We start from the raw sequence: 15,027 nt of genomic DNA, 5'->3' as shown, positions 1-15,027 counted from the left end.
GAATAAGTGTTTTATTCCATGTTTTGACATCATTGCCCTTTGCTTTTATTTGCGGGTGCCACTGAATGAGCAGCCCGTACTGCCCAGCAGTTTCTCCTGGGGTGAGGCATCATTAGGGAATGACAAATGTTCTCTGCATGGCCACTTCTGCCATGCATTGGTTAGCACATCACTGTGTATCTGGTGGGCTAGTGACACGTTTGTACAACTAAACTTCTTTGGCATGTTTACCCTGTGAAGGATTAAAACCAGATGAAGTCCAGATCTAGTCTTTGGAAAGTTCATCCCTTTGCTAAATTGCTTGTGACGCTCCTGACTGCCTATCATGTGCATGTTGCCTCTATAGCTTCTCCACCTTTGACTTGGTCAGTCGTTTCGTCCCCATGCCAGTACAAGGCCCAGATCTGTGGCTGCTTTCTTAATCTACCCCCAGCCATATCCTGAAGACAGCAGATGGGCTGCAGAAAGCCCGAAGACATTATAAACATGTGGGGCAGCTTGTTGTAGAGCGGGGAGTCCACCAATGAGGAGATGGCCTCTTTGCAAATATTTGGCTTTCTTCACAGCTCTGCTTTGGCAGCGGGAGAGACATGGATGGGGTGGGCATGTAAACACATGGGTCCACCGGCAAAACAACCACAGCATTTCAGCACCATTCCTGGTGTGCATACAGCCAGGTAAACAGAGGAGAAATTGCTCTGCATGTTGCTCTTGCTTTTGGCAACCAAGCTTTGCAGTGTGGGAACCGAATCTCATCTATTGTTGTTAGCTTTATGGTATGAATCATTTCAAAGTGAAACAGCTATGCCTCTGCAAATAGGAAAATACTTCTAATTTCATAGGAGCAATAGCCAGCGTGATGCTTTATTGACTGACTACTGGGTGGTTCTTGGCCATTTTAGTATTTTTTTAGGTTCATGAATTCTAAAGTGAGAACGGAATCGCTGTTACCTAGTCTGACTCCTGCATAGCACCAGCCATAGAACTTTCTTAGATTACTTCCTGATTAAACTAGAACATATCTTTCAGAAGAAAGTCTAATCTAGATTTAAAAATTACCAGTAATCTGGTCTTCACTGATGTCTTCATTAGTGTCATTTAGACCTTGCGGAAAATATTAGAAGCTGTCTTTTAGTGAGAGATCCTCAGCTATATTTTATTTTCAGTGTTTTCTTGCTTCCCCAGTAACTGGAAAATCTTTAGCCTGTGATCCTGCACTTAAGTGATTCTGCAAAGACAACATTGTGGGGATCCATGTTTATTGTGTATCTAAAGCTATAGCTCAGATTCACTGGCCTTAAAAGTGAAACCCTGTTTTTTTCTGACTTCAGACTCCATCTGGGATCTGAAAGTCAATCTGCGTTCTTTCCTTCTCATTCCCAGACATAAAAGGATCCACAAGCAAAATTCTGTTCACAGTTATCCCTTTAGAACTCCATTGTCTTCTGATTGCACCCTCACTTATGCGTGTGCAATGCCAGTCTATTGAGTTGGGTTACACAGTTGTAACTAATTGTAAGCAAGGACCTCATTCATTTTCATGTAGCCCCACTGAGATGGAGGCAAAAGGGGCATTTAACCTTGGCCTGGCATTTCAAAGCGGCCTGGAGCTCCAGCCACTGCTGCTGCTACTTTGGCAGTAGCAGTGGCCAGAGCTTCAGCTGCCTTTGAAGTGCCACCGTAGCATTGCTCTGCTGCTGTGTGCGGCTGTGAGGGAGTGGTGGTGGGGCTAGCACCACGGGCTGGGTGGCGCTGAGGGCTGACTGCCCTAGGCCCTGCCCGTTCCGTCCATGGCCCTGCCACCAGAGCCCAGGGTGACTGTCCACCCCACTGCTTTCAGGTAATGTTTACATGGACCTGGGGGTGTGACTGCAGCTCAAGTAGCCATACTTGTGCTAGCTTTAATTTAGCAAGCTCAGACACCAGAGCAGAGAAGCTGTTGTTTTATCATGGACTGTGAGAGCCCTGAGTAATTATTTGTGGACCAGGTCCATACTGAAGTATGCTACTGAGGCTTTGTTGTTCAAATATCCAAGCTAGCTCAATTAAAGATAGTATGGGTATGTCTGCTTTAGCTGCAGTCACATCCCACAGTCACAGTACAGACAGAATTTGAGGTGATAATTCTTTATGCCTACAGCTTTTTGACTCAGGCATGTGCAGATCTCTGTAGTATATTAGGCTCTTTTTCTGCATATGAGCTATGAAGCAACTGAAAAAATTGATCACAATCAATTGTGCGATTAATCATGCAGTTAAACAATAATGGAATACAATTTATGTAAATATTTTGGATGTTTTCTACATATTCAGATAGACTGATTTTAGTTAGAACACAGAAGACAAAGTGCACAGTGCTCACTTAATAATTAATTACGAATACTTGCACTGTAAAAAACAGAAGAAACAGTATTTTTTTCAGTTCACCTAATACAAGTACTGTAGTGCAATCTTTTTATTGTGAAAATTGAACTTACCAATGCAGAATTATGTAAAACACCTCTGCATTCCAAAATAAAATAATGCAAAACTTCAGAACCTATAAGCCCACTCAGTCCTTCTTCCTGTTCACCCAGTTGCTCAGACAAACTAGTTTGCTTACAGTTTGCAGGAAACACTGCTACCTGCTTCTTGTTTACTATGCCACCTGAAAGGGAGAACTGGCATTCACGTGGCACTGCCATAGCCTGCATCATACGATACTTAGGTGCCATCAATTCATTTGTCCCTTCAGGCATCAAACAATATTCCACAGGACACGCATCCGTACTGTTGACGAGTTCTGCTTGATAATGATCCAGAGCAGAGCAGAGCAGACCAATGCATATTCATTTTCATCATCTAAGCCAGATGTCACTAAAGAAGGTTGATTTTCTTTTTTGGTGGTTCTGTTCTGCAGTTTCCATATCTGAGTGTTGTTCTATTGAGACTGAAAGCATAGTGCATGCTTCATCTCTTGCAGATTTTGGAGGGCACTTCGGAGTCTTAACACCTTGGGTCGAGTGCTGTAGTTATTTTTAGAAATCTATTGGTACCTTCTTTGCATTTTGTGAGATCTGCTGTGGAAGGGTTCTTAACACGAACAGGTGCTGGGTCATCAACCAAGATGGCTATCGCATGAAATACATAGCAGAATGCAGGTGAAACATAACAGGAAACATACAGTTCTCCCCTAGGGAGTTCAGTCCCAAATGTAATGAACACATTTTTTAAAAAACACCATCAGCATGAAAGCATGAAGGGGCATATACATTTTTAACAAATCTGGCCCATAAATGCCTTTTATTGTTGCTACAAAAGTGCCACACGAACACCTTTTCTCGCTGTCAAGTAATATTATAAATAAGAAGCAGGCAGAATTATTTCCTGTAAATGTAAACAAATTTGTTTGTCTTAGTGATAGGCTGACCACGAAAAAGGACCAAGTGGACATAAGGCGGTAATGTTTTAGATTGTTTGGGAGTTTTTTAACTGGAGTTATGTAACAAAAAAATTCTACATTTGTAAATTACACTTTCATGATGAAAGAGTTTTCACAACAGTACTTGTCTGAGGTGAATGGAAAGAATTTCTTTTTTCAGATCACTTTTCAAATGCAAATATTTGTTATCAAAAATATTAAGTGAGGACTGTACATTTTGCAGTCTGTATTGATAATAGAAGTCAATATATTTGAAAATGTAGAACACCCAAAATATTTAATACGTTTCAGTTGGTATTCTGTTGTTTGAAAATGTGATTCATTGTGATTAATTTTTGAGTTAATTATGTGAGTTAACCACAAGTAATCAACAGCCCTAGTTGCCATTACTGTATATGGTCGAAGTGCATGGAATAGGCACTAGATACACACATTGTAGATCTGAGGTAATTGTGGAGAAAGGGGCAGAAATTTTTGCCCTTTCTATTCAAGGCAAAGTTCTGTCTGTAGGCACTTTCCAATTAAAAACAAAAACAAAACCGAACCTTTTCCAGCAGCTGGGGCATAGAATAGAAGTTAGTTGCCCTTCTTCTGCTCATCCCAGATTGTCAGGGAGATTCTTCTATTGGCCTTCAGCCAAAGGAGGTAGGGGAAGCTTTCTGGAGTGGGACCAGGTATGACATGTCTATTTATATAGTTACAGCCTTGACCTGGCAGTGATCACTGACAGATTGCCCAGACCCCCTTGGAGTCCATGTATGGACTGCTGCCACTCACAAGATAGGTACCTATTAAAGTTGCTCATGCAGCATACAGGTCTGACTCCTTTCACTTACACTATAATCAGGAGTAACACTAGTGAAGATACACCAGTGTCAGACAGGGGTTACATATCCCACCAGGCATAGTATGTGTCTGGTAGCAATCGACTGGCATAGATCCATCGGAATTGCCTATGTTTTACCAGTTCTAATGACATCTGCATGAAATATACTTCTCTCAACACTTCATGGCTTTTTATTTCAACTTTCTCCCTTCTCTTCCTGTCCCCAGTCAATTATGTTTCATTAGAATAAAATACACTGGAGCAGCCTCCACTCTTTTGCTTATGTCTCTGGTGTCTAGCTAATCTATCCCCAAAAAACAACAGAATGATATTGGAACAGGCAGGATTGTTGCTAATCTCCTGGTAAGTTACAGGTTTTGAAAGACTGGAACTTTTATCACCTGAAGGTCCACCTGCAAGTCACAAGTAGCATTTTTCTGTGTGTGACGACTCCGGTGCTAGTAATCTATCCCTCGTCAACGAAAGTCAAAACCTGGGTTAACCAGAAAGAGAATCTCTTGCTTGTATATGGGTTTAATACTGGCTTGCTGCATGCATTAGAGAAAATGGGGAAATGTTTTATACTCCCCAATCCCAGACATTGTCCGTTCCTCCCCTCCCCAATCAAGGAAGTATGTTTGGGGCAAAGTTAATAGTCATGCTACATGTCTACAATGGATTAGCTTGATTGTTTTCCTTGTGCTGGGCCAGGCTGAGTGCAGTTGCTGGTCACGGAATGTATCCCATTAACTTGCTGTTTACAGTATGCGTCTGTTTATCCAGCCAATTACTGCAAATCTGATCTGCTTGATCCGGGTAAAAATAGAGCTAGTTTCTGCTCAAGAGGCACAAAAACAGCAGCAAAGAAGCTGATCCTGATCAGCTGAGTGCAGAGAGGACAGGAAGTTTTCTGCGGGTAATTGGAAGTATTTTATAAGGTTTTTTTTAATACCATAGGACTGGCTGAATTGGCTTTTCTAAGGCCTTTGCGCCACCCTTTGCCATCAGGCACACTTTGATAAGTTGAGTAGGAGAGTGCTGGAAATGGGTTGCAGAGCAGTAGAGATCTCATCTGGGTGCTGATGTTTCATGCACTTCAGGAAATTACTCAGGTCACTGCATGCACTTGCCCTGGGTGAATGCCAGGCCAGTATTCAAAGCTAATGTATTCATTGTAAGAGGAAGCAGGGTCTTGAGCTTATGGCACTAGACTGGGATTCAAGAGATCTATAATTAATTCTTGGCTCTTCCACACACTCACTGTGTGACCTTGGGCAACCTACTTAATCACTCTGGTGCTCAGTTCCTTTATCTGTAGACTGGGAATAATAGCAATTTCCTATCTTATTGGGATGGAGTGAGGATAAATTCACTGTAGACTTGGAGCTGTTCATCACTGTTCCCTGTAAGCTGAGCAGGAGAGAGTCAAGTGCTGCCCAGTTAATTAGCAGAGTGCACACAGCCACCCGCAGCCGGCACCATAGGTTTCTACTGGTGGTGCACATCCACACTTGCCTTGGTAAACATAAAATTTATTCTGCCCATGGATGGCAATCTAAGCGGGAACACTGCAGTTCATACATTCTGCTGCTGGGCCCCATATAAATACCAAGATAGCAGCGTAGTGCAAGGAAAGTCGGAGGCCAAGGGCACATTTGCATAGCTATACCCAGAATGCCCTTGCAGCTCAGAGCTATTGCATCAAGCTGTATGAACCAACCGAAAGGTGTGAGGTGCATGTGCAATGGCTCTTTATTTTATGCTGCCGACAATTTTCAGAGCAGCGCCTGATGGTCAGGTGATTAATATTAACTGTATGCTAGCTTCACTGGAGAGAGAGTTAAAGGACCTTCATCAAGTCTTTCATGGCCAAAACCCAGGTCTGCCTTCACAAAACTCAAGTCTAAAGAGAGATTATAAAGATTTAAAGAGAAAATTTAAATATATTTTTCACAGACATCATTTGACTTCTATCTGTGGGGGGCAGCCCCCAGTCAGCCTAACAGGGCCACATATGGGGGACAAATTTTACATCTGCCTGAGGCTTGTAGTTTTCGGGGGAGAAACACCCCTTCAGACTCTCAAACTATGGCCCAGTTTTCACATTTATTTAAATGAGCTTTTGTAGCACTGATCTTCAACCCATCCCAACGGTGCTGGTGCAAGAGACCAAGTGTTTGGGTGTCCTGGCTCATATTCCCCTCACTTTTGCCATTAGACAACACTACTTCTCTTTCTGGGCTGCCAGCAGTCAGGCTGGGAATACTGCAGACTGAGATGCCCATGCTGCGTCTATGGAGGGAAAGCTTCATTGCTCTTACAGCAGTTGCTTTGATCCCAGTTGGAAATACCTTTCCACCCTTCGGGAGTAAATCATCAGATATTGGCACCATCCAGCAAGGGTGGGGATAGAATACAAGGACTGCGTGAGCAGGAGAGAACAGGAGGAAAACAACATGGTATGAGCTTAGTGCCTGATTATGTAAGCACAAGGCTTACTGGTGCGCTTACTGGCCAACCAGTCCTGGGCCATAGTGGAACTGGTGGGCTGGGCAGTGAGACTCCATGGCTGAGGTGGGGCCTGGAGGCAGGGGCCTAAGTTAAATGGTTAAAATGGAAGTGTTTCTTCAGCCAGTGCATAGCCAACCTATGGAACTCCTTGCCAGATGATATTGTGAAGACCAGGATTTTATCAGAGTTCAAAAAAAAGAACTAGCTAAACATATGGACTGGGTCTACATGTGCCCCTTCCTTTCGAAAGGGGCATGTTAATGAGCAGGTTCAAAATATGCTAATGAGGCATTGCAATGAATATGCAGCGCCTCATTAGCATAATGGCGCCCATGGCAATTCGAAAGTGCGGCTTTTCAAATCGCGTGCCACCTGTTGAGACGGGACCTTCCGAAAGGACCCCCCCCAGTTTTCGAAAGCCCTTCTTCCGATCACAGATAGGAAGAAGGGCTTTCGAAAACTGGGGGGGGGTCCTTTCAGACGGTCCCGTCTCCATGGGCGGCGCACGATTTGAAAAGCTGCACTTTCGAATCGCCGTGGCCGCCATTATGCTAATGAGGTGCTGCATATTCATTGCAGCGCCTCATTAGCATATTTCGAACCTGCTCATTAACATGCCCCTTTCGAAAGGAAGGGGCACGTGTAGACCCAGCCATGGAGGACAGGTCCATTGTTCCTCATTAGCTTGCAGGGGTAGGAAGGGTGTCCCTAGCCTCTGTTTGACAGAGGCTGGAAATGGATGACAGGAGAGGGATCACTTAATGATGTCCTGTTCAGTTCACTCCCTCTGGGGCACCTGGCATTGGCCACTGTCAGAAGACAGGATACTGGGCTAAATGGACCTTTGGGCTGACCCAGTGTGGCCGTTCTGGTGTTCTAAGACTAAGCAGGTAAAGCAATACCTTTTAACCAGTTATCCGTGTTAGCATCACAAGCAGTGATTTTGTCAGGCCTGAGGAAAGTGGCTGGCCTAGGCTGATGAACCACCACAGGGCCTCTTGTCACAGCTTAATCTTCCCCACACTCTCTCTGGCTCACCAGGTCAGAAAGCAAACAAGCAGCGACTGTTTCATGTGACTCTGTGCTTCAGTGGGCTGAAGAGCTGTATCAGCCTCTTCAAATCTTGTGACCTGAAATGTTTTTATCTCTGTTCCCAGGCTTCCCCCCAGTTGTGGGCACAGAGACTGGTGTCTAAAATAGAAGTGATTAAAAAGCACAGGGCTGCCACAAGCATTTAGTGAGTCATCACCTGTTTTCAGCAGGTCACTAAGTCAGCAGGAAAAAGGGGAAGAGTTGAAAAGCCTACTCAGGGCAGAATATCACAGCCCCTTCAAGTGGCAGAGAACATCATCGTATTTTGGGCAGCTGAAAGATGGGGGGAGGTGGGAAGACAAGGATTTGCAAAATCCTTTCATGGTATTATCTGTGGCAATCGTAATGCCAAAGGGAAATATGTTTGCACAGATAAGAGATTTCTTTGCAGCTGGTGAAGCCTTCTGCTATTTTTCTAATGCCATTGTTATCCTCCTCCACCTTAGTAAGTCAGGGCAAAATCACAGCAGTAGTCTCCTATCTATATTCACCCCCCAGCATCCATATCACTGCAGGATATGATGCTCTAACTGAATGCACCTGGTAAACTGTTGCTGTCCGGCTGAGTGTAGCAAGTACACATTTAAAAAATACAAATGTCTGACTGAATTTCCTTCTGGTGAAAGGTGCCAGTTTAACAGGCCTAGAAACTGCAAAAGACCCGAAACAAGTAATGGTGTCAGAGTGTAGAGGAAGTGTGGTGTTTCTCCGCTTAAGTTCAATAATACAAGTCTCATTATCCCCACTATCCTAGAGGAGCAGGTTGTTTCTGCTAAAAATATCAGACCACTAGGTTTCAGAGTTAATGTCCAATGGAGAGAAATAGGGGGCAGTTCACACCTTCCTCACAAGCAACTTGATAGCCACTGCTCTCAGATTTCTGATTTTGTATGCCCTTCAAATAAAGGGTCTCGGGAAAGCCCGATATTAACACTCTTCTATTCTTCTGTAATTTCCCCAGTATTCCAAGAGTCATGAAAAATAACAAATTGCTGTGCCAAGAGGGACCAGGAGTTTTTAGTCTTCCATGTTGTCTGTTTATCCCAGATGATGTATTTTTGACTGCACTAGTGTCTCATGGTGCCTTCCAACAAACATCATAGTGAAAAACAAAAAAGGAAGGCAACTCATGAGTGTTATGTCTCCCCATATGGCAACCTTTATAACTGTGTTTTCCAAACAGTGAGTCCTGGCCCACCGCAGGCAGCCATGGAGAAAGGTTTACATGTGTTATATATTCAGGGCCAGATTAACCCATCACAGGGCACTGGTCTGAGCAAACATACACCTCTCCTGGGTTGGTGGTTCCAGTCCTGATGGGGCCTGGCCTATCCTGAGTGGCAAAGCAACCCGCACCCATTCCCACAGGCAGAAACAAGGCAAGTGTGTGGCAGACTCACCCTCCATCATACTCCCGCCTACCTTGGTGCCTCCTCACAATTGTATCAGGATAGGGTTAGGGTTGTGGGGCCAGGGTGGAGGGTGCATGTATGCAATGGTGGGTCACAAAAAAACCCAATCTGCAATGGTTGGTTCACTCCAGGAAAAAGTTTGGGAACTTCTGCTTGACAGTAATTCACATGGCCTTGCTTCAGGGGAGGGCAGCAGCTCATTACAATCTATATTGTCACATTCTGGAACAGAACCTTCGCCCAGTCTCAGGCCTACAAATCTGAGGAGAGCTGACCCAAGATACAACTGCAAAGCCAATCAGCAGCACAAGGATTTGAACTGTGGCCTTTGGAAAAAAACAGGCCTGAAACCCATTGGACAGTTTAAAGGCTGCTAAGCAGATGTGAAATCTTGCAGCCTATGGCATGCTACAGCAGCTGGATGTGCTGCCATGACATCTTCCTGCTGGTTTCATACCCAGCACTGCACCTTATGACGCATCTTTAATATGAGCCTTGCACACTCTGTGGTGCTTTCCAGAGGAGCCCCTCAAAGTGCTTTACAATAACTAATTGGGAGATGGGTCGCTGTTATTTCCCATGTGTCACATATGGGGAAACTGAGGCACGGAGCATATAGTAACTTGTTCAAGGTTATTCATAAAAGCAGAACTGAGACAAGCAGCCACATCAGCTTCCCAGTGCTGTGCCTTAACCACCAGGCCATCCTTCCTCTAGATCCATGGTGTCCAACACACGAGCCCGATACATGGCCTGATAAATGTGGCTAGTTGGCTGGAACAATAAATATATTTTCAGAATAATGTGGCTAGTTCACTGTAGCAGTGGCTACTACTTCAGAACTGGTTGGAAACCTTGGCTCTAGATCAGCAATGGGCAACCAAGATTAGGGAGTGAGTCACATGAGTGAGGCCCTCCCTCCCCGTTATCCCCCGACACCCACATGCCTCTGGTGCACTGGGGCCCTGCACTTTATAATCCTCGCTCCCCAGCACTTTCAGGGGGGCACAGATCTGCTAATTTGTGCTTTCTTCCCCCCCTCCCAGAGCTTGAACAGCTGATTTGCAGCGTTCAAGCTCTGCGTGGGAGTGGAGACGGGATGGAGTTATAATCAGGAGGTTGGTGGTGCTCAAAAAGTGCTGGCAGAGAGGGGAAGGAATAGAAAGTGCAGTGGGGAGGGGTGCAGAGAGGGAGTCCATGGGCCACAGGTAGAACCCCAGTGGGCTACCGCAGGCCACAGGCTACAGATTGCCCAGCAGGGCTCTAGGTGATTTTCCAACAGGCCTGTTACATATTGGAGAGGCATCAGTCTATTACATGCTGCTACTTCTGGTTACTCTGCACATCAAGTTGTCGTTCTCTATTACAATATCCACACAAGCACCAGAGGGGCAGCCGTGTTATTCTGTATCCGCAAAAGCAACGAGAAGTTCTGCGGCACCTTTTTGGAGCAGAAGCTGTTGTGGTCAAAGACCCCCTTCATTAGATGCATGTCATGATTGTTACAACACTGTTATCTTTTTACCTCCTTGGGAGTGAGTTAAGGACTGTTATTCTCAGCACACGGTAATTATGAGAAAATCAAAGTCTGTCTGTCTCTACCAAGTGAAGCAAATACAATAAGAGGATTGCCTGAGAACTCCATTGGCTAAACATTTGTCTCCATGGATGGCTTTGCTAAGAAGGCTGGTGCCTGTGACTTTGATAGGGGCCTGGCACATCCAGGCTGGCTAATGAGGAAGATAGCTGTTTTGATGGACAGATGGGTGGATGAGCAGCAAATTTGGGCTCTGCAAGAATTAAGAGCTGCGTATTTGCCAACGCACTGTATCTGTTCAAAGGGTTCTAAATCAATTTTGCTACCCACTTTCGTAATGCCTGCTAATTAGAGGGTGCTTTTCATGTACACGGTGCAATACAGACACTATCTAATTAATCCTCAGAACAGCACAGCATTGTCGGTATTAACCTTCCTGCTTCTGTTTCCCTATCTGTAGCATGCCCAGGCCCAGGGAGACATTTGTATGGAAGGGGCTTCTCAGCACTGGGATCAGAACTGCTGATTCCAGCCCCTACGTTCAAACTGACAGGCCATGCCTCTTGTTCGGTTCTCACTGTTTCCATTGTTTCATTCAGTGCTCTTAACAGGAGACTGAGGAAATAGGCTCACTTGTTTAGAAGAAAACCCTCCAGCATTCTCAAAGAATAGCTACAGCTTTGTGATGGGGCGCCTGACCCACAGTAGCTCTCAGGGGTGAACAGAGCCCTGGGAAGGCTGTGCAGTTGGCAGCCACAGAAGGGCTTATAAGAGAAGCCAATAGGAGCTGGGCAAGCCTATATAAGAATTGCTGCAGTACAGTGCACAGAGTCACTGCCTGGAGCTTGATGAGGGAGGACTGGCTGTTTTGTAGGCAGCAAGCAGCTCGGACAGAGCAGTGCCGCAGGCAGAGATCTAGGGAGCTTAAGGCAAGTCGTGGCCAGCGTAATGAGGCAAGTTGGCCACCCTCTGACCAGAAAGGGAAGGCCACTTTAATGTACGCTGGTAGGTGGAGCCAGATCAGTCTAACCCTGCCCCCTGGAAGCAAGAGTGTGGCACCAAACGTATAAAGGCTGGAGCTGAGCACTCAGTTGGGTCCTAGCTGCCAAAGGAGACTGATGTTCCTCAGGCTAGTGCCCTCACCCCACAGGTGGAGGATGATTGGCCTGCATCACCACCTGCCATGACCCAGGGGAATTCACGGACTGGCCAGGGTTACCAGGAGCCCAAAGGACATGGCCCCCTGAGAAGCCACTTGTGGTGACTACAGGTGCTCCTGGTGGGAGAGGACAGTGTGGCCCCAGGGTTGCCGGAGTGAGTCGGTGTGTTGCATGGTGTTCTCCTTGCTGGCTCAGCGACAGACCAGTCTGCTGCCGCTAGAGTCCTGGGCCGGGGTGCGGTTAATGGTCTTGTGCTCCTCCTGCCCTTCTGAGGTGGCAATCTTCCCCTTCCACCTAGCTAGAGCTAAGCTAGTCACTAGCTGCATGTTGTTCTGCCTGTTGTGCTCACCTTGCCTGGAAACAGAGCCAGGGCTGGACTAATTCCCGACTCTGCCTGCAGCCAGGCTGAACTCAGTGAGCCTGGACTAGCCCCACTCCAGACCAGAGGCCTGGTCACCCCGGGTGCCAACTAGCCACTGAGGGAGTGACTGGAATGAAGGACTGTGATGCTGTCCCCTTGGAGGGGGGAACATGGGTCTGGAGGGCTGTGTTATGAAGAGGGCATCTCACACCTTGCAGTGACACAGATCCAGGAGCAGAAGTAATGGTAGTGAGGCACCATCAGCAAAGGATAGACTGGCATACAGAGCTACTCCCCAGGACAGCCAGCAGGGTCGTGCTACACTGGTGAGTGTCACCACATCACAAGCTTGCAGCAAAGTAACCACGTGTTTTTTTTCTGCAGCATGGTGTAATATTTTCAGTATGGGTTCTGAGCTACGCTGCAATCTCCTAGAGTGGAAGGGATATCTGTTACTTATTGCAGAGTGTGGAGAGGAGCCACCCTGGGGCCAAGGGACTTGCAAGAGATTCCCTTTCGTCAATGAGCAGTTCCAACTGCCTTGTCCCAACAACAAAAGTTACTGCAGCACCTTGTCCTGTGACTTCCTGTCTCTGACCCACTGAAAGGTCTAGTTCCCAAAACGAAACCACAGGTAACACTACATGTGTTCAGAAAATCAGGAACACAGATAATCAGCAGTCAATAGACAATGAAGCGTGCTGACACCTGATTAGAAAGAAAGGGCTGCGGGTACCACTAATTGCAATCCTACAGTAACTGTCCAGTTGATTGATCAATTTTTGGAAAGTGTTTTGAGGATGAGGAATGTTGAGTCCTGCAGTTGTAACCTTTTACACAATTTATGAAACCAACTCCAAGAGCGTCCCAGAATTGTTTGGCCAGTGACAAAATGACTGTGTAACTCATCAGCTTTCGTGGGAAAGACCCACTTCTTCAGATTTTGGAGTAGAACTGAGCTCCACAATCTGAAGAAGTGGGTCTTTCCCAAAAGAGCTCATTACCTAATAAATAAATGTCTTAGTCTTTAAGATGCTGCAGGACTGCTTGCTTTGTTTTGCAAAGCTACAAACTAACATGGCTACCCCTCTGAGACCGTGTAACTCATGACTCTTTCTATTTATTTATTTAAGCAACTGGCAAATTGAAAATGTATTAAATTGTTGTTGTTAAGGTGATTGGTTTATTATTTAAATGCATAACAATGTACACATCATCTGTATTCTGATTAAAAGATGGCCCTGAATAAACATGTTTATTATGGGAAATATTTATATTAGGTTTATTAGCTCTTTTCAAGGAATTTATATTAAGCAAGAACAATCAAGAAACCTTTTTTCTAAACAGATAACGGCTATACGGAGATTTCTTCCATACATTGATGTACTTTCCGAAACAAAGTTTCCTTTTTAAGGAGTCAGTTCAGAGACAATTTAAGCATGTGCTTAATTTTAGATATATGAGTAATTCCACGGAGGCCAGCATGACTTCTTACATGCTTAAATGCCCTACAGAATCAGGGCATTCGACAAGTGAGATAAAGAGGGGAGAGCAATGATTGATGGCCAGGTTGTACCATGTTATTCGTATGGATAACAAGTAGTTCTGTGAAGTCAGAATCTGGGCCTGGGTTTGCTACTTTCAGCTAGATAAAATTAGAAGGCTTAATTCCATAAATGTGTCTCCTCTGTATATGTTTGTGTTTCCAAGAGTGGTCATAAGTCTTTGGACCACTGGAAGGCATTCTTCAGAGGTCTATGGGTGCCATATGAATAATCTGTCCTCTCACAGCAGAGGAGTTATGTGTCTAGACTGTATGGACACACTGAAACCCTTTGCTTCCAAAAAGTGTGAGTGGAAGAGCTGTGGTGCACATTCTAGTGTCTGTATTCTGAACAATTTCAGAATCAGCAAGTTCAGGACACCGAAGAGGCTCACAAAACACGGCATTGTGCTGGCAATTATACACGTATGAGCCTTGTACAAGTGCCAAGACAATACTGCATTTTCCTTACCTGTAAAGGTAAGAGGGCACAAGCACAGAACAGCCCACTATCTAGAAATCAAAGTAAAGGAATCCTTAATCACAGCATATATAAGCTACTACAGTCACCTGAAACCATGTATGTGGAGCATATTAGATAATGAGGATGAGGAGAAAAGTTGTTTGGAGAGAATTAAACCTGGGTATATTCATGGATACCTAAAGCCATATCTCTGTGCTTCCCAGTGCTGCCATGGCACATTGACCTCAGCAATACTGGACATTATTAAAACTGGATCCAAACTAAAGGCTTGATCTGAACACCCCTAAACTTGGGGGAAATTTGGATCTGGATCTAAACTTTGTTGCCAGGGCCCATCTCTTGACATGATGGGACATTGGTGTCATTTCTCCTTTCTCGGCTCCTTGTCTCTTCCTCCTTCCACTTCTTTTCTTGTCCTTCCTTCATTTCCAGCCTGGTGTACAGGCACTAGCCTCTCCTTTATATCCATTGGTGAGTTCTGTTAACAAATTCCCCCATTGACTGTGCATGGGACACTAGACGGGAGGCTCTGAGTTACCATGGAGAATTCTTTCTCAGGTGTCTGGTTGGTGGGTCTCATTCATGTGCTCAGGATGTGACTGACTGCCATATTTGGGTTGGGGAAGGAATTTTTCCCTGGGTCAAATTGGCAGAGACCCTGCAGGGTGGGGATTCGACTT

Source organism: Carettochelys insculpta, chromosome 14, assembly GCF_033958435.1.
Source record: "Carettochelys insculpta isolate YL-2023 chromosome 14, ASM3395843v1, whole genome shotgun sequence".
Lineage (NCBI taxonomy): Eukaryota > Metazoa > Chordata > Testudines > Carettochelyidae > Carettochelys > Carettochelys insculpta.
The sequence above is the reverse complement of the archived record's forward strand: the minus strand, read 5'-3'. Positions refer to the sequence as shown.